This window comes from Mustela erminea, chromosome 19, assembly GCF_009829155.1.
Source record: "Mustela erminea isolate mMusErm1 chromosome 19, mMusErm1.Pri, whole genome shotgun sequence".
Classification (NCBI taxonomy): domain Eukaryota; kingdom Metazoa; phylum Chordata; class Mammalia; order Carnivora; family Mustelidae; genus Mustela; species Mustela erminea.
The window spans coordinates 45723626-45744499 of record NC_045632.1 but is presented as its reverse complement, the minus strand read 5'-3'; the positions used below and the strand labels follow the sequence as shown (position 1 = coordinate 45744499).

The following is a 20874-nucleotide window of genomic DNA, read 5'->3' as shown; positions in this document are numbered from 1 at the left end:
AAAGCTATGGTGGTGGGACACATGGAAATAAAATGATAAGAAGAATGGTTTCCATCCCCCTCATTTTTTCACCATCTTGCCCCTCCTCCTCCCCCATCCCCCTTGTTTTTTCAGAGGACACATGACTTGGGTCCTTGCCTGCTCTTTGGGGAGTGGAACTTCAGAAGTGTTGAGGTCTTGGGGCACCTGGGTGGCTCAGTGGGTTAAGCCGTTGCCTTCGGCTCAGGTCATGATCTCAGGGTCCTGGGATCCAGCCCACATCGGGCTCTGCTCAGCAGGGAGCCTGCTTCCCTCTCTCTCTCTCTCTTGCCTGCCTCTCTGTCTACTTGTGACCTCTGTCAAATAAATAAATAAAATCTTAAAAAAAAAAAAAAAAGAAGTGTTGAGGTCTTTATTGGCTTTATCTTTAAATAGAAGTGACTAAGCACTAATTTTTTTTGAAGGTTTTAAAAATTTATTTATTTGACAGAAATCACAAGTAGGCAGAGAGGCAGGCAGAGAGAGAGAGAGAGAGAGAGAGAGAGATAGGAGGAAGCAGGCTCCCTGCTGAGCAGAGAGTGTCATGTGGGGTCCCAAGGTCCTGGGATCATGACCTAAGCTAAAGGCAGAGGCTTTAACCCCTATCCACTGAGCCACCCAGGTGCCTGGCTTTATCTTTATCAATACACTTCCATTTAGTTAAACACACACACAAACAAACAGCCAAACTTGGATCCTCAACTGATCATACTGGCTACAAATTAACAGAATATTAGAGATGGCTAGTGTCAGAGACACTAAGATTGACTACTCTTAGGATTCTGACCTGGCCTGTTGTTTGGGAAGTGATTCTCTGGAAACACAGAGAAAAGCCCACCAAATACCTCAGTCCTTACTCACAGCAACAAACGGTAGTTTCTATCCCAAACAGAAATGAAGTTTATCCATTAACGTTTTTCCCCAACCCAATAATGCCTCATTGACACATTTTCTTGGGTACTAACAAACTAGAGGTCATCTTGAGAAGATGCTGAATCTCAGATTTTGGTCCAGACCTGAATGTATTCTGAATAAAAGTAATGAGGGGGGGAAAAATCTATTTTTAGTTCCCAAATTGCTACTCCACTGCCAACCTGGGTACAAGATAAACCCAAACAAGTATGATCACATTACCATGCTAGGGTTTAGTATCTGCTTTGCTTTACAATAAAAATAATCTCATGTTAACTCTGGTTGAATTGGATCTCTTGCATGAAGTTCTCTTAGTGGTAGACACAGCATCCTGAATGAGATTTGTGTGTAAGACATTACCTGAAATTTCCCTTCTTTTAAACCCATGGTTTAAAAGGGAGTAGAGGGCGCCTGGGTGGCTCAGTTGGTTAAGCAACTGCCTTCAGCTCAGGTCATGGTCCTGGAATCCCAGAATGGAATGGAGTCCCACATCAGGCTCCCAGCTCCACAGGGAGTCTGTTTCTCCCTCTGTCCTCCTCCCCTCTCGTGTTCTCACTCTCTCTCACTTTATCTCTCTCTCAAATAAATAAATAAAATCTTGAAAAAAAACTAAAAAAAAAAAAAAAAAACACAAAACCCAAAAGGGAGTAGAAATGCATACTTCTATTAAGCAAAGAAAATATCCCAGGAATCCAGGATAAAACATTTTCCTTGCGATTTTTAACTCATTTAAAATCATGTGATTTTACTGACTTCTTTAGTTTATAAGACTTTTAAACCAGAGAACAGATAATGAAGTGGATGGCATTTACAGACTTCATTAGAAAATTGGGCATTATTTACCTTAAAAATGATTGGGAATGTGAATGTGGGACTCTGTTAAGATCATAACCAACAAAAGGCACAAAGTAAAAAGTAACTGATAAGCAAATGATAGATGATTGAACGGATAGATACACAGATAGATTAATGAACAGATAGAAAACAGACGTATAACACAGATGAATGAATTAATAGAGACACAAAGGATAGGCAAGTAGATGACAGATAATAGAAAGATATTCATAGATCAATACCTGGTTAGAAAATGGATAGCTAGACGCACATGGATGAACAGATGACTGGGAAGCAGAATAAAGAGTTGATACATAAATGAACATAGTTAGATGAATGGAGAGATAGATGTTTGAGATTGATGAATGCAGGGATAAATTTGGAATGAAGTTGCAGATAGATAAAAGAGTACAACAATATCACGATTGTACCCAACTGGAATGGAATACCAATGGAGATAATGGCATTTCTCTTCATGGAGCCATTTTAAATAATTTAACTATTTGAGGGGGGGGAAGGATAGGTTGGAAGCAGGAAATCAGTCGGTGTCTACGAGCCCTGAAGTTTCACAATAAGTGTCTCTCAAAGATAGGAAAAAAATACATGGGTTTGCCATGATTGAGCCACTCCTACACAATGCTCCACTCTGGCCCACCTGGCCTCTTTGATACACACTAGAACAACAAGAGATGCACAGAGCAGACGGTGTACAAGGCAGCCTTCACGCATCCTTGGTGATGCACAAAAGTCCTGCCTTTTTGCCTCTTTTTCAATTCTGATATTCACATATACCTTCACTGGTTGACCTACTCAGGAAGGTCTAATATTGTAATTAATCCGTGTCACAGGAGGATGTAGTACCCGCAGAATTTATGAGTGGGTTTGGGCTGCTGGGATGAGTAGGGCCACCTCGGCCTGTGTGATATAAATTCCTCTGCTAATTGGATTGCTGGAGCTAATCAGAAGCCAGGAGGGGGATAAAAGAAAAAAAAAATCTGTATTCCTCCTCTTGCTGCTGCTGCTGCTGCCTGATAAAGCGCACAGCTCCTCTCTCAGGACAGGGGGTGCTGGAATTGAATCCTCTTGTGGAGGTCTCACTGGAGATGGCTATTTCAAAGGTGACACAGCCCTTCTGTCACCAGACCAGCAAGAGATAGAGCAATGGGAGAAAAGAGTAGAAACGATCCCAAAGAGATGTTACTACCAAACCACAAAAACAGAGTGAATGGGGGAGAGATGAAAGAGGAGGAAATCAGAGGGGGACATCCAACGGCCTGAGAGAGCTAGAAGCTTTTTCTTCAAGGAAGTGCCGCTCCCTCGGACACGTGAGCATCCCAGGCCCCCACTTGGGGGTATAAGTTCAGGAGGCCTCATCTCCACAGCCAAAGCCAAGGGGAGGGTGCAAATTCCATTCAGTACTAGGGCTAGCTCAATCCAGGGAGTCAGCTGAACCGATGAAGCTGTAGGAAAGGCAAGGGTAAATAAAAGCACAAGGTCCAAAACTCCTCGCCTGCTGGAAAACCATCCGCGTAGACCAGTGAGAGGGAACGTTTCCTCTGCTCCCACTCTTTCTTGGTTTTGGATGAGGGCAGGGAAAAGCAAGGTTGTGTTCAATGGTCTGTGTACCTTTTTCACCAAGAATAAATAGTTCGTTCCAGCTGACAGGGTGCAGCGTGGCTACTGCAGGGCACTGGTTAGACCTTGGCGATCTTTCTTCTTTGCTTGTCTAAGGCTCTAGCCCTGCTCCACAGAGAAAAATATGTCCCTCATATTTGGTTCCACCAAGCTGAGTGTCCTGCCGCTCTCTTTAAAGTCCTCTATCTGTCTCTCCTGCAATCTTTTTTTTCTATGTGATTTCTACTTCTTTGGCCGCATTTCTTCTGGAGCCTTCTACATACACTAAATCCTTAGCCATGATGAGTAGGCAGCAAGCCCCTCTTGCACACAACAAAGACTTCTATTTTTTTTTTTCTATCTTTTGGGCGACACGATAAAAAATAACCCTGTATTTATGCAAATTGCAAAGTAGCGTGTGATAATGAAAACAAAACAGTGCTGGCCCGCAGCCAAGACATGGCACTGACGGGGGCTCCCGACCATTTGGCTCTTGATTCTTCGGGGAAAGCAGCTGTAGAGAAAGGAGAATGCACAACACCCTCGTCACACGCGCACTCACACGCGCACACCCTCGTTCGCACGCATTCTGGTACCGTCACCTCGGAGCCGGCAAGACTTGGGATCCAAATGAAGTTCTGCTTCCTACCGCCACGAGCACTTCAGCGTCGTCCCCCACGAGCCTCCCTGCCCCCTGCTCCTGATTCCCTTTCAGGAATTTACAAACATTTTCCACAGATCAATATCTGTATTGATTATTCATTGTGAGTGAGTCGTGTGTCTTTGGTGATCCAGCTCGCAGAGGTAGCAGCCAAAGCCTGCTGCAGGGGGAAAAAAAAATAACAGAAGGCGAGAGGGACCCAGCTCTTGCTGGGTCTGCGGCTGTCGGCGACACAGAAAGGAAGAGAAAAAGAGGAAGGCACTTGAAAAAACGAAGGAATGGACCAGGGTGGAAGAGAAAGAGGGAGCAATAGCAAGAAAGACCAAGTGATGATGGACATCTGGTTCCAGGGATCTTGGTGGCTTGGAGGAAACCCCCATCTTGGTCTGCTGCTCCGTGTAACACGCAGCGGACTCACTCCGCTCTGGGAGTGAGAAGTGACTCACAGTTTTGGTATCTCCTACGTAAGAGCTTTGGGGGGATTCCTTGGCTTGCTGACAAGGGAAGGAAGAAAGCAGCAGCAGTGAGGTAAAACACGATTACTTCCAACTGCCTTGCGGAGGATATGCAGTCGCTTGGTTTGACTGGAACAGCTTGCTGCTCTCTGATGGCACGCGGAGGGAGAATAATTAAAAAGGCCAGCATCACTTACTAAGTGAGTAAACACAAAGCCGTTCCAAACGTGCTCTCCAGCTAATGAGAAGCTGTAATTTCTTATACTTCAAGGCAAAACAAGACAGTGATGGGGCTTAGTGGAGTGTGTGTTTGCGTGAATATGGAGGTGGGGGGTGGTGGTGGTGGAGATAAATCGACTAATTGTTGGCAATGTTTAAAAAAGGGATTACTGGAAAAGACAGTGAAATGATGACAGGAAAACATCTTGGACCAGAGCCAAAAAAAAAAAAATCGAGGCAAATCAAGTCTGCAGCTCAGAGGAAACACCCCTTTACTCCTGTCGGAGCCTCCGACAGGAATTGCCCGGTGTTCCTCAGCCAAATATGGAATATTCTGTGGGTACCAGGAGACGGGGTCAGGGACCATCAGAGCATCCAGAGGAAGCAACCACGGCATGCCAGGTTACATAGTTATGCCATACTTTAAGGAAACAAAACAGTAAAAACCAACCTGTCCTTTCCTTTTAATTGGAGCTCCTGCTTGCTCAAAATTGCTTCAGTTTATTAAAAGCAACCCCTAAAGGAGCCTTCCGATAAGAGGAGCTGCTGATTCTCGGTTTGTCTCCAGGAAGCTGCTGCAAGGTTACAAAAATATCCTGGAAAAAGGAGGTTGAGGAAATTCAGTTTTCCATAGACTGGGCTTCTGGCCATCATGCCAGGCGACTGTCTTTGCCATTTGAACCGCCATTTGAATGCGGGAGATGGTTCGGGATTCCTCTTCTGTTGTCACCCAGCTGTGGCTTGGTGAGTCCAAAACCAGTGAATAGGACTCTTTTAATACGGGGTTCCAAACACACATGACAAGGTGGGGACCCCAAGGAATAAAATGAGCTGGATCTTCTTTCTTTCTGGGTGTTCAGTTAACTGAACTATCTGGTTCTTTTTCACATGAATGGAGTTAGGGCTTTTTTTTTTTTTTTTTAAGGATTTCTGGAACTGGAAGGTCAATAGATAAGATGTCCTCCTTCTGACTGGAGTTTTATTCTTCATGTTGCTCTTTAAATGCAGACTCCCCAATACATTGCAAGTTTCTTGAGCAGGAGAAATATATCCTGCAGCACTGTACCCTGGATACTCAGGGGTGGAGGAATTAAGCCAGTCGTGGATGACTCGGGCACCTCACGTTGCATTTCTTCAGCATTCACAGAGACCTGTGTCTATAGTGTTTGTGCATGCATGTGTGTGTGTGTATGTGTGTGATGACATTACATGTAGTGTGTGTTTGTGTATGTGTGGCTCGGTGTCAGTGTGTGTCTCTGAGAGGGAGGAAATGAGAATGAAGTCGGAACAGACAGAATGTTTGGGCATTTATGTAATTCATGCCGAGAATGCTCAATGCTGCAAGGCAGACAGCCACCCATCCCCGGACTCTGCTGCTCTGGAGGGCCTGTACAGACCTGATCTGAATGTTAAATGCAAGAGACGAAATTAGCATACTAACCAAGGATGTCAACCCCTCCTTGCAATCAGTAAATGGCCGTCTACTCTCTTTAAAGCCGGCATCGCCATGCACGCCAGCCACTTATCCATGTCCTCTGTCAGGTCCTTTTTTGTGTTTGTTTTTTTGTTTTTGTTTTTTGATGAAAGACTGGAAATTCATTAATGAGGAGGGAAGGAAGGGCTTCAAGGGGCTGTAATGAAAACAAATGATCCTCTTTAAACCTCATGACGGCCAAAGCTGGGGTAGGGGGGTTGCTTTCTGCTCTGGGGCTGGAGAATAGGAAATTCCACAGACAACAGACCACTTGATGAGAGCCCAAGAATGCATTGCTTGGGAATCTCTTCTATGTGGCAAAGACCAGCCGTGGCCAGTATGTCTGTATTAATAAAACTTAGAAATGAGTTTTATCTTCCTAACTCTAAGTGGGGTCTACCAGATGTCTTTCCATTCCATCAGCCGTTATCAAATTTTCTTGACCTTGTGAGGGTAGGAAGAGCCTTTTGGGATCTTTGGCAAATTGCCTCAGCTTCCGAAGTAATACAAATTTTTCTTTTGGGCTATGCATCAGATTTTCCCAAAGGAAATAGCTGCCTTTTTTTTTTTTTTTTTTTAAATCTCTATCATACAGAAAAGCTCACAAAGAAGATTTGACTTGTACTTCTGCAGAGCCTTATTGTAAAGGAGACAGAATGCTGTTTAAAAGTGAAGAATTGGGCACCCCCTACCTTGTACTTGGGCTGGGAAAAGTTTGTTTCCTTTTTCTTTCTTTTAGCCACTTTATTCTTGGAAATAAGCTTTGTCTCTTCCATTGTATTGTACTGATTTGCCTTATACTGGAGGTCCTACCGTCTGACATATTTCAGGGACCTGTGGGCACCAGCCTGAGGAGGCAATAGGGAGCAGTGGAGCTTGGGATGAAGTGGAGACAGAGCCATTCAAGTCTATTTAGGGGAATAAAAGCTGTCCTCCGTGTTGCCTAGTTTCCCAATGTTTTAAGAGGTGGTAGATATTGATATGTTTAAATATAACTATATTGATTTTGAAATACTGGCTCAAGGTATGTTTCGTTTTTTCTTTTAAACAATCTATGGGTCAAATAGAATACATTTTTGAGAACGGTCTTGGTCCACAGCATTCTACCTTGTAATCTTTGCTTTAGTTCAAAATGCCTAGCACCTAAGTGTTTTTATTTGATGCTTTCTTAATGTCTACACTTTCTGTAAAATATTTTGTTTCAGTTAAAAATATACAGATATTAGCAGCTATACAATAAACATCAATGGGAGTGTATATTTTGCTGGACCAAGAGGGAAGTGCTAATTTCAAACAATAAAGAGGGGAAGGAAATGGAAGTCTGCATTGCCTACTTGCTTTGTGGTTACTGGTATCTTAGCTAGCATGCTGGAATGCCACATTTTCCTAAAGGTTTTTTACAAAAGCCATAACTGGGAAGGATAAATACCTAGAAAGAAATATGTTTGCATATTTTCATATGTATCTCCATCTATTGTTACCATTAGTGATTAGTGCTATGCTAACATTTAAAAGAAATTAAAAAATACTCTTCCTTTTATTCATCCACAGAACTCCACATCTCAAATAGGTGGGGGGAAAAGATAGAAATCCCCAGAAGAGAGATCCTGAATATAGTATGAAAGAAAGTTTTTCTATGGCATCTGAAATAACCTCAGCAAGAAAAGGCACCTCAGCAAATGGTAAAGGGCAGCAAGAAGGACCCCCTTCTCACATAGTTGTAAGAGGATCTTCCAATTTTGCAGGTGCTCTTCTTGCATATTATCATGGTTAAATTCTCACTACAACCAGGCAAGCCAGATAGTATTTAGCTTATTTTACAGATGAGGACACGCAGGCTCTGGGAGGTGATGAAACTGCGTAAGGCTGAATGCTAGTAAGAGGCATTCATGGATCTTCTGAATCTTAACCCGATACCATTTTATTATTCTTCATAGGTTCTCCCAGAATAGTCTCCTCAGACCCCTCACCCAAGGCTTCCTCTGGTCTTGATGCTCCCTCCTCCTCCTAGCTTACTCCCCCACTGCGAGGTTTTCACCTCGTAATCTCTGTAATTTGTAGTCATGTGTACCTTGAAAATGCTCCTTACATCCTTCCAGCAATGAAGAACCACTGGCGGGGCGCCTGGGTGGCTCAGTGGGTTAAGCCGCTGCCTTCGGCTCAGGTCATGATCTCAGGGTCCTGGGATCGAGTCCCGCATCGGGCTCTCTGCTCAGCAGGGAGCCTGCTTCCCTCTCTCTCTCTCTACCTGCCTCTCCATCTACTTGTGATCTCTCTCTGTCAAATAAATAAATAAAATCTTTAAAAAAAAAAAAAAAAAGAACCACTGGCAAGCTCCAAATGGCATTGGCGGAAACCATCTTTAACTTTCTACTCCTTCTTATCTGCTCCCATCTCCCTCCTCCCCTTCAAAGTCAAGTTGATCCACGGGCTGGCCTGTTTTTAGTGCTTCATTTTGCATCGCTAACAAAGCCCTCTGCTTTTATTTCTACTCCCCATTAAAACTGCTTCAGGTTAGTAGTGGCCAGTTCAATTGTGCTTTCCTTCCCTGAGTTAAATTCTGTTGACCACCCCCTTCTCCATGACACTCTCCTCTTCTCTTTCCTATCTGACACTATCCTAAGCTGGATTTCCTCCTTCATTTATGGTGGCTTCATCCCAGATTTATCTTCCTTTTCTAATCCCTTCAATATTAGTGTTCCTGCAGTCCTCCTCTACTCTCAGCTGTACACACTTTGCCTTGTGTTAATGTAAGCCCTTGATTTCGGTAACCATCTAGAAAGTGATCATCGAATTCTCATCTCCAGCCCAAACCACCCTCCTGAGTCGGTTCTGGATATCTGGCTGCTGACATCAGCTTGGGCACTCTTAACTCAGTACATCCCTAACTCATCATCAGCCCCCAAACCTCTCCTCCTTCAGCAACCCTTCTCCCTCACCCCTCTCACTCCCAACTGCTCTTCAAGTTCTTGCAATTCAACTTTCCTAATTCCTCTCTAACTACTTTCTTTCACTCTATTCAGGCCATGCCTCTCAGATTATTTCCTCAGGGGCTTTTCTACCAGCCCAGCTGTTCTCTTCATTCTCAGATGAGTCCGGCCCACAATGCAGGCTCTGTATGAGTTCTAACTGATCTACAAGAAGTGCAACTAGAACAATTTCACTTGCCTCTGGGACTCTTCAGTGGATTCTTCCTTTCCAACATGTGCCTTTTAAGGCTCCTCAGGATGAGGATCTTCCCAGCCCTCTTCCTTAAAATTTTTCCAGTTCCCACCCGGTACTGTAGGTCACAGAATACCCACGGCTCTTTTGTGCCTCAAGGGTTTCGAACAATGTTCCCACCTCCTGGAATGTTCACCTCTACTTTTGTCATTTGGTTATTTCCTTCACCTTCAAGATTCTGTTCCAGCAAGAAGCATTACCCTCTGCCCAAGACCCCTACTATGGGTTAAGTGCTGCCACAAGCCCTCAACCCCTGCCTTCTGTCCCACAGCATTTATTTCACTGGCACAGTAATCAGGTTCTCCTATTTGACTGTGAGATACTTGAAGGTAGAGTCTGTGACTTATTCCTGTGTTCCCAGAACCCAGCATAGGTTCGGACGTATACTGACTGCGTAATAAATTAACATTGCTATTTTAATTCTGAGAATCATAAATGCTATTTTTTAGCTGTAGGATTACAGGTCCCCCAAATAATCAAAATGAGGGAAATACAGCAACCGTCTCCCACAGTGAAAAAAAGACTTCCTCCGGTGCAATTCTCACTTACATCAGTTTTTTTTACTTCTGTTAGGTGAGAAATGAACGCTGGGGTGGTCTTTAGGTGTTTGCTGATGTGGTAGAAACTTTGGAGTTAATTAGAAGCTTTGGCTAAAGCTGAACTTCCTTTGCAGAGTTCCTAGAGGAAACACTAAATTAACAGTTCAAGGTTACTATTAGAAAAATAGTCTGTTTCCCTTAGGTTATGCCTCAGGGAGCTTGATCTTCTCCTTGCCATTTCTAAGATGTTTTCACTTTCCTTTGGACCTGGCTACATCTGCCACATTAAGCCTGGTCTTTCTAACAAAGGTGAAATCCCTTGAGGTCAGACTGCTAAATGCTTCTTTTGCATATCTTCCAATAGCAATAGATTCTGGCATACTCAATTAATACTGGTTGAATTGAATAGTAACGAAAGCTGCCTGCCATAGAAGGAAGAATAAGGATGGTTTTATAAATTCCCATCTTCCATGAAGCAGGAAATGGCATGAAATCATTCATACCATAGTCCCCTAACAGTCCCAAGAAATAGCTCAAGACATCATTACGAATTCCTAAATTTGCAAATACAGTCAGTTCTCATTACATGGTAGTTATATTCTATAAAGTCAACACAGACTCTGAACTGGCAAATACCAAACCATTGCTCCTAGGAGAAATAAAGGGTTAGGTTCCTTTGAGCCCCTGGTCACCATATTTTTGTCAAGCAATCAATGCATAACCTTGTTTTATGTGTGTTTCTGTTTAAAGACACCTTATTTTTAAAATTTTTTCTTTAAATAATTTTTTTTTTTTTAAAGTAGGGTCCATGCCCAGCATGGAGCCCACCATAGGGCTTGAACTTACAACCCTGAGATCAAGACCAGAGCTGAGATAAAGAGCTGGACACTTAACCAACTGAGCCATCCAGGAACCCCCAAAAGACACTTTATTTAATATCTATTGTGAATGCATTAGTACTAAACTCACGGCCAATAGTGCTATAACTCTTGCCCGGTTGAAGCTTATCTGAAACATGTGTTTTCTCTGTAAGTCACATCGCAGCCTGCCCTCACTTAATAATACTAGACCACACTTCTGCATTATGCTTAGGAGCCATTTTAAACAGTGAACCAAAAGCCCAAAACGTAAAAGATGTAGCACTAAATAAAGAGGGAATAAAACACCTGTCTACAGAATGAGAACTGAAAGAAGAGTGTCGCCCCATTCAAACCCAGCTGGGAATGTGCATATCGAAGGACTCAAAATTTTTGCCACTCTGTATACATGTCCACAAATGACCATGAAAACACTGCAAGTATTGCTGTGTGGGTAACAAATAAATTGAAGTGAATAGGTGAATTTGTAAGTACAGAATCTGTCAATGAAGACCAACTACACTACCTGAATATATTGATGAAACATTAGAGCTTTTGCTTATTTCCAAGTAGAGACTATGATGACTTTGTTCACAGCAAATCTGTGACTTTGGCATCCATTCTTTAGTTTGTATGAGACATCTTTCTGGCAAAGGATCACTTTCACTTTCTTGGGACTCTTTGCATAAGTAATTGCCACTCACTAGAGGTTGTCTGATTGCTGGGGGTGGGATGGTACATTTTTCCCCAAAGAAACAAAACTGGTTTGCTCTGATATGTGAAGGCTGGGCAATCATTAAGACTCCACTGCTAGCTAGGTGGAGTCCCCCGCTGCCACCCTCCACCTCATTGAATGTTTATGATTTAAAGGTGGCCTCAGCAAAATCACAGTTGATTCATGTTAGGCATCTCTCCCTATATGAAGAGGATTTTATATCACTGTCTTTAAAAGCCATTCTTTTGAGCTAAGTCTTGCCCTCATTGGGTCATATCTTCACTCACATTTTATTTTGCAAGCAGCAGCTCAGAAGTTCATTTTTGCTGTTTTCTTATCGATTCCTATCTGGTTGCAAAGAGTAGATGAAGAACTCTAAGACTCTATTGTTACCCTTTCACACAAGCCAGAGGCACAGATACACATGTGTTTTAGAAGTCAGGAAAAGGGGGTAAATCAGGTATTTAGAGTATAAAAGAAGACAAAGCTTGGCACGATTTCAGATAATGAGTGATGAGAAGAGCCTCTGGAACTTTTTACTGTGTCTCACTGTAAGTGGGCTTGGAGTTAGTTCCAACAGGGTTGGAATCTCAGCTCTGTTCATTTATTCTTGCTGCCATCCTAATGCAACTGGATAACTGCACTGAGAGCGGTTCCCTCTTCTGGGAAATAGGGACCGTGATACAAACCTCCAAGAATGTCTGTGAGGACTAAATGAGATAATGTCATGTAAAGTGCTGAGCTTGAAGTCTGGCAGAAATTACTATGAAAACGGGAAGTGGTAATCGTTACTTTTTGTTACAATTTTCTAGATTCCTAACTAGCCATCTGCCCTGACATCTGGGTAATACATATTTGTAGAAACACAGAAGATTGGAGTTGAAAGACCTGCTCTCGGGCAACCTCCGCATTGTGAAGAAGAGAATATTGGCCAAACAGGATTAATCAGTGTGGCATTCCACAACTAGTAAGGGAAGAATCAAAAGGGGAATGCAGCTCTCTGAAGTCCAGTTCACAACTACTTGGTAAAGTCCTTTGTGCCAACATTTCCCTTCTAGAATCTCTTTCTACAACTCTCATCTGTCTCCCACCCCTTCTTCCTTACCCGATAGCCTGGTAACCATTGCCTGTAGGCTGTTGTCTTCTTTGGCAGGAAGACTTGGTGCTAGTAGCAACAGCCAAGTAGAGTATTTTAGAGCAGGAATTACCAAGTATGATTTCTTCATTTTTTTTTGACTTTATATATAAATATAAATATCTATCTATCTACCTATCTATAGCTATGAACAGATCTACTTACAGTATATTAATGTAATAAAAAGCAAAAAGGATCCCAGAAGCTACAGAAGGAATACTCTTTTTAAAAAGAGATCAGTTATTTTGTAGTTCTCTTTTGTAGTTTCTCTTTTGGAAAAGCTCACAGGGAAATGCCACCTGACATACAAACCCCAAAGCTTATAAGTGATCATGCAGCAATGGGACAAGAGAACTGCACTGGACAAACTGGATGGGGCTGGTTAATTTCCACCAAGCCTGTCTTACGCAGTGGAAGCATAAAGTGGGCTGTTTCAGGAAACAGCAACATTTCCATTGGTGTGAAGGTGTAGGGTGGGAGATGAGACAAGGTAATCCTCTGGCAGGAACTGCGCAGAGCCATAGAGTGATGGATTATGTGGCATTTAAGTAGGAGGTTGCATCTCACAGGACACAGTAATTCTAAAACAGGGCATGGTGTGCATATGAGTCCTGGAGCTGAAGATGAGGTCAGAGTCTGGAGTGTGTGATGGTCACACAAGAGAGGGGTCTACTGTTGTGGGGTTTTAGCTAAGGGAGCTGGGGACCTCACAGGACAGCAGAAGCACCAAGGTAGAGCTAGCATCACAGGCCAGGCTGGGCCTACCTCTGCTCAGCTGAATTGGGTTACACAAGCAGGTATCAAAATTTGGAAGTGGTTAGGCAGGCCTGGTAATATTGGTGCACCCTCACCTATTTTATCACATGAGAGATTAATCTTTGCTACAAATTATTCATAACTAACCTTGAGCAAATAACAGTATTTCTTAGTGGGTATTGGAAAGTCTGTAGGGGCAGATCCTCCTATTTCTCTACGGCTGTGTCCCACTCACTCTTACTCCTCAACCATTTTTGTCCTCTTTCTACTCACAGGCTACTGAAGCCACAAAAGCTGGTGTAAGATGTAACTTCATCAGAATATCCTTCTTGCAAAAGATCTGGAGCCACATTTAATCTGACAAGGTAATAGGTTTAAGTGAAACACAGCTGACTTATCTAGCCCACTAAGCTATTCTATTTGCATTTTATATTGACCATGCCTCCAATATTTTCTTTGTTAGATGAAACTGACATTTCCATATGATGGTGAATGCTAAACTGTGAAACGCTTTCATCGGGTTTTGCTTCAGTAATTCCATCATTCTACAGGCATAGAAAAAGATCACAATGAATACACATAAACATCCAACACACTGCTTATTATGGTATAGTCTCTTCAATGGCTTAATTTTTGGATTTATGCAGCATCTCACTTATCCTGAATCCAACAATTCAGCAGCTATCTTACTTATCTGGATTTAATTGAGAATAAAGGCCCCAGAAAAGACAGAAAAGTTGTTGCTGAAGTGACATGCGTGGAAGTTCAGGAATGTCAGACTCTCAGTTGGATGTGATGCCCTGTCCCAGTACCAGGTTTGAATGGTTCACTGATAGGCAGGAGCCCTTGGAGGTAATGGCATCATGCAAGGGTGGCCTCCTTTGAAAGGAAAAGTTGTGCAAGCAGGATACGGCCTCTTAGATCTTTTTTAGCATGAGATACTCATGAAGGCTATCTTGGGTATGTTGGTCCCTGCAAGGACTGGGAAATGGCACCGCTGATCTAATAATATTTGGTGCTTCTAGATCTGAAATTCTTCCTGGTGCCTAGGACATCTCCTTAATTCAGCTGCCACTTCTTTAGAGGTTACCCAAGAATATCTCAATTGATAAGTGGAGGACAGAGCCTTCACTTGCCTATATTTCATAATTAACAGAAAACATTGCCTGTCACACCAACAGAGCTCTGAAATTTAACAGTGGCATCCACAGGGAATTCCACACCCCTGGTGTGGCTGGAGAGCTATGGAAAGATCTGCTGGCAGCATACTTGAGTGGCAGATGAAGAAATCTTCTAGGAAAGTGTCTGTCCTGAGGAGAAGGTCAGGCATATAAACTTGACTTAAGAAGAATGACAGGGTAATAAATAGCATGCAGATTTGGGATATAGGATATCCTCCACTGTGAAGACCATCCTTCATTCCTCCTTCTTCCAGGCCAAAGCCCAGGGCACAGGTCTGAGTCTTGGTGACAAGTAAAAAGCTCAGGAGAAAGTTCATATAGAGTCTTTTTGAGTGGTGGGACAGGAGGAGAGACGGGGAGCCAGGAGCACTTAGGGACCAAGGCAGTGGAGTGCAGAAAAAAAGCGAGAAATTTCAGTCTGAAGCAGACATGGGTGCTCAGGCCGTATCAGTCTCAGCTTCAACAGATTCCCCTCAGTGACTGGCATTGTGATATGGGGCCTCCCAGCTCTGGCAGCAGGGAGAAGCTGGCAGACAGCAATGCCATCAGCTTTGGGAATGGAAGGAGAGCAGCCACGTACCCTCATAGCAGCTGGGACAGTGGCAGGATGAGACACACTCACAGAGATTGTTTTGCGGCAGAGGACTTAGAGGTCAGGGATGGAGAGGACTTATGCAAACACACATGATGTCCCTGCACTGGGTTACTTCCTAGAGTACGTGAGGGAGATTTGGAGCGAGAATGGAGGTTCTACCATTGCAGGTGGATGTCAAAGCCACCAACATCAGCATGGCCCGAGCTTTACACGGGCATGGCCTGAAATTGGTTATCTTACCAGCCAATGCCTGGAAACCCTGTGAAGAAAGGATGGGTGCCAGAAGTAGTCCAACTCCATTCTCTTGGACATAATAACTGATTTAGAAGCTTCTGTCTCTTTTTTCCCCAGAGCTAACAGCAGTTACTATATTGTTTTTTGACTGTTAATTCACTTGTCTGTCTCCTTTTGTGAGCTGTAAGCTCACTGAGGAAAGGGATTATATTTTATTCATCTGTAGATTCCTACTACTCAACACCTTGTCAGGCAAATAGGAGACACTGAATCAATGTTTGTTGGATGAATAAATACACGAATAAATCAAGAGATGTCCCAAATGAGACGGCCATCTGAGATAAGGTTATGTAAATAAATGAGGATTGTATCCCATGAAAAGAAGGGGAAGACCCTATTTAGAGCCCTACAAGGGCTGAAGGGAGTTGGGGGGGATACGTACACTCCAAAGCTGGCTCTGATATGGGCTCTTTCAGAATCTCCTAGAATCTTGTTAGACTATAGTCCCTAATGGTGACTTAACTATTCCAGAACAAGTCACCACAACTCTGCAATGATCAGAGAGGGTGTTAGTCCTGTACCCCAACAAGTTAAGGTCTTGATAATTGACGAGTTAAAGAGCAAGAAAAGGAAGAGCCCTATAAGGTGAGAAGGAATGGTAGATGCATTTGTGCTGCCTTTAGATCCATGGACTTCAAGACGGTTTGATCCTTGGCCTTGGACCATGATTGCATATACTCTAGTGGGATACAGACCTCAGATAGCTGTGGATGGCAGAGACACTGTCACAGCACAAGACCACTCCCTGTCTCCTTCTCTGAAAATGTAGCAAGAAGATCTACTCCCCTGTAAGCAGTCCCAGGCTGCTTAGCCAAGGTTCTGTGGTGATGGTTCTGGTAAGGGGGGCATCTAGGGGAGGTGCCCTTCAGTGGTTGAAAGGTGGCTAATAGTCTTTGGATTCCAAGCCCCAGAGCTGTGACATTCTAGAGGGAGCTGATCCACAGTATCCTGAATACCAGGGCCTGATGGTGAACACTGGGCCCTGGCTTCCTCCTCATGCCCAGAGGCTTGGAGGAAAGGGACTTAACCAATGAAGGATTCCTAAGTCACAGATTTATGAGTCTGTATTTCCAAGCAGGATTTCCCCACCTAGGTCTGGAGTTACGAGCACAGGGCTCAGGAGTCTGGAGGCAAATGCACTGGGAATACAGAATCTAGGCTGATTGACTCCTTAAGTAGCCAGCTGGGTCACTGCCACTCATTGAGCCCTGAGATGCTGTGGGTAGGGGAAGGCTTTAGGAAGCACCTTGATTATGCTTCTTATGACGGTGGGGGGAGGTGTTTCCTAGCTATAGGGATCTCAATCTCCTGATTAATCTATATTTACTGTTAATTCTACCTTATTTATTTAAGAGAGTGAGAGCCAGAGAGTGAGAGCGAGCCATGGCAACACGTTTTCCTTTTAAATGTTTGCATTTTTTTAAACTTTATCTACCAAAGTAATTTTTTAAGTAATCTCTATACCCAATGTGGGACTTAAACTCATGACCCCAGATCAAGAGTCACATGCTCTTCCGATGGAGCCAGACAGGCAGCTCCAAATGCTTGTATTTTAAAACAAGTCTATATACTCCTTAGACATGACACTTTTAAAATAAGCAATAATTTGAGGTGCAGTTTTCAACTCTTAGAACTTTCAACTGCCTTGAGTTCCTAGATAATTAAGTTTTACACAAAGTAGTAATTCTAAAATTGTTCCTTTGTTTTTGACTGGTCAAGGAAAGGGTTAGAGACATTTTCATGATAGAATAGTGTGTTCAGAGTAAAAATATCCCTTTATGCTAAATTGACATATATGCACATTTGCTTCAGGTTTTCCATTCACAAGGTGTTAGTGTCTGTGTGCAGGTACATATATGTATTTAATAGTCTGTGTATATATGTGCATGTGTGTTGTATGTGTGTGCATACACATAGGTGTGTATACTGTATATATATGGTGCTTGTGTGTATGTTCATATGCGGAGAGTATATGAGTGTTTGTGCGTGCATGTGTGGCTATAATAGGCATCTACTCCACGTGGAGTATGCTCTAGAATGAACAGTCTGTTTTCTGGATTACCAAAGGACAAAGATCTTGTATTCCATCCTTACACTGAAACGCAGTTTTTTTAAAAACTGAAAACTCTGTTTTTATTTCAAAAGATTGAGTAGAATGATACTTCAGAAATAATTTCAGTCATTTAAATTTAAGGCCCTGAAAAAAATTCCCATCCATGGTTCGAATCTATTCTCTGGCCCAGAGCCCAAAGCATTTTCATTAGATTGAGAATTGGATACTATTTCATTTACTTTAAGCTTTTGCTGCTCAGAATTTTGTTCTTCAGAGACAAGCTAACAAGTGTCGATGGCCATGTTGGCCTCAATAATAGTTCTCCTTTTCTTGAATGATCTGTTTCAGTTGCATTATTATCATTTAAAGATGGCCTTGTGCTTACAGACGCAGTCTCCGTGAACGTATCAAGAATGCTGATTTCCTATATGTGTTTGGCCTCTCCAGTTGGTAACTTGTTTGGAGAAAACACCCTTAACTTATTTTCCATGAAGACATTTGCAAAAGAGAGGCTATCTAGAGACTTCTATTTCATATTGCATTCTTGCACTTACTAAAGGAGATTTCATCCTATTAACTATGTAGAGATTTGTTAAAAGTTTTAAGCATTAATTAATGAAAACTTTACTGTGGTCTTTTCAATAAAGGTAACTGACCTACCAGTAAGAAAAAGACAGATAACTCACCAAAAAGGGGGCAGATGACTGGAATAGAGACTTCACACACAAAAAATAAATCCAAATGGCCAATCAGTGCTTCAATTCATTGGAATTAAGGAAATGCAAAATAAGTTGCAATGAGAGACCACTTCTACACCTCCTGACTTGGCAAAAACTGAAGTCTGGTAATAACAAGTGCTGGTACGGGTGCCACAGAACAAGGGGACACTCATACACTGCTGGTGGAAATGTAAAGATACTACTTTGGAAAGTAGTTTTGCATTAATTAGTAAAGCTGAATAGATGCATGCTCCTTGATCCCCCCAAAACCCCTGCCAACAACTTAAAGCAGTGGCTCTCAAAGTGCAGTCCCTATTCCTGGCTAGTAGCATCAGCATCACTGGGGAATTTCTTAGAAATGTAAACTCTCAAAAGCTACTCATGTCCCTCTGAATCAGACACTCTGAGGGTAGAGCCTCATCATCTGTGAACCTCCTGGGGATGGTGATGAGCTCTCAAGTAGAAGAAGTATTGCCTGAGAGAAATCTGTGAGCCTGGGCACAGGACACATGACAAAAACGTTCATAGCAGTAACCACGGATTCATCAGCAGGAGTATTTTGTGTTCTATTTATGTAACGGAATATTGGACTATAAAGAAAATGAATACACTCCATGGATAAAGATTATAGTCATCATGTTGAAGAAAAGAAGCAAGACACAAATGAAGAGGAAAAAAAAAGCCCTGAAGGAAAGCAAGGAAGTGATGACCATAAAATATAGGAAAATGGTGATCAATATTGGAGAAGGAGCTCTGATCAAGAATGAATTTGGATTGGGGGCTGGAGTTTCTGAAGGGCTGGTAAATGTCCCATTCTTTGACCTGGGAGGTGGTTATATACTCATTTGCTTTATGATTATACTATAAATTGTATATATTTGCTCTTCCAAATACATATTACATTTTACAGTAAAAATAAACTTTTGTATCTACCACAGCTTTCATTGTTGCTATCAAAATCAAATTTAACCAGATTATAATCTGCCTAACTTCGTAAGTCTGCTTGATTCTCCTTCCCATTATAAGACACTCTTCCATAACATCACTACTCCTGTTCTCTCTCCTTTTTTTTTTTTTTTCTCTTCCAGCTAGGTAAAGACAATTGGGGACAGACTCTAAGACAACAATTTATATCAGCCTAAGTTATTATCCCTTCCTCTCCCTAAATATGTGAGGAGTCTAAGAGCAACCAGTCTTCTCAATAAGTGAGGGTAGTATCAGCCACACGATACAAGGTTCTATTGTGACTTTGCTGTTTATTTGCAACCTTCTTTAGTGATTGTTGCTAGACTTAATTCATGCACAGTTAGATGGGAAGAAATAACATATTGGATCTTTTAAGTATAAGAGTAATATAGACATTGGTTGGCTCATACTTGAGTTGTCTAAGTTTAAAGCAGAACCTTCTTTTCAAATAATTTTGAAGTCAGGTCCTTATTTTTGTTGTACTTCAATTAAGACAGGTGTACTTTGCCCCCAGGTCTATGAAGATTGCATTGATAGCCATTTACCCTTCCATGGATAATATCATTCTTTCATCAACAGTAATGATCATGTGAGTACTAACACTTAAAAAAATATAGCTATATATCATAATACAACATACCAAGCACAATGCTTGTACACAGCAGATGCTGAGTGGACAATAAACTGGCACACGCAGATCTGTCATATATAAAACATATCTAAAATAAAACTATTATTATAAATTGCTATACATTTTAGCTGTCTCATTTTTGTGGTATGTGTATTTACTTTTTAATTTTGTGACTATATAATACATATAAATATATATATATATACACACACACATATATAACATAAAATTTGCCACTTTTAGTGTACAATTCAATGGCATTAATTATATTTGCTATGTTGTACAACCATCTAGCTGCCCAGTTTTACCTCTCATTTTAATGTCCTTGTTAGAATCGACTTTGATATTTCAAATCAATTTTTCAAAACTTCCTCTAATACAGCCCTTCCCTCTTCCTACATTTTATCTTTTGCCATCTTTGCCAGGTCCTTGGTCTCAATTACAGCCCAATCATGTGTGTCATCTCATGTGTGGGGGACTAGATTTCTTGTTCACAGGACTTTCTTTCCTTCTTCAGCTCAGCTTACCATTGTCCAGAACTGGAAGCTGCTACATTAAACTATGGAGAGCTAAAAGTTAAAAAAAAAAAAAAAATCCATTCTTACTGGGAAAAATGTAGACTCTTGGTTTCAGGATCCTCTGGGACCCATCACGGGTTATCTAAAGTACCAAAAATTATTAGCCTGATGTCTTAGTGGAAGTACTCAGGATATTAATTCACCAGTTGTGTATAATTCCCAAGTTAGTCTCTTGTGCCAAACAGTGACTAATTAAGCTGTGGATAATGTCATCCTGCAAGCATGATAAAACAATAATGATGATGGTAATAACAATAGCTAACACTGAGCGTTGTTTGGTGCCAAGCATGCTTCTTAGGCTGTTACATGCATTATTTGATTACTAGTAATCATAATAATCCTATGGCACATATACAATTATTAGCCTATTTTATAGATGAAGAAACTAAGACTCGGAGAGATACATTGTATGTGCAAAGGTTATAGGATTTGAACCCAAGCAAATG

General features: G+C 41.9%; 1 protein-coding gene and 1 long non-coding RNA gene across 3 annotated transcripts in view; one reads left to right on the top strand and one right to left on the bottom strand.

Moving 5' to 3' along the window:
• Window positions 1-20874, bottom strand: part of LOC116579026 (basic proline-rich protein-like) — an 822180-nt gene that overhangs the window by 152979 nt on the left and 648327 nt on the right. The gene's annotated exons all lie outside the window — the stretch shown is intronic.
• Window positions 3884-19896, top strand: LOC116579027. Of its 2 annotated transcripts, XR_004281117.1 has the most exons (5): window positions 3884-4694; window positions 7739-7932; window positions 12333-12545; window positions 13687-13776; window positions 18182-19896. It is a non-coding gene; the product is annotated as an uncharacterized LOC116579027 (long non-coding RNA). The 2 variants fall into 2 exon arrangements; XR_004281116.1 differs by lacking the exon at window positions 7739-7932.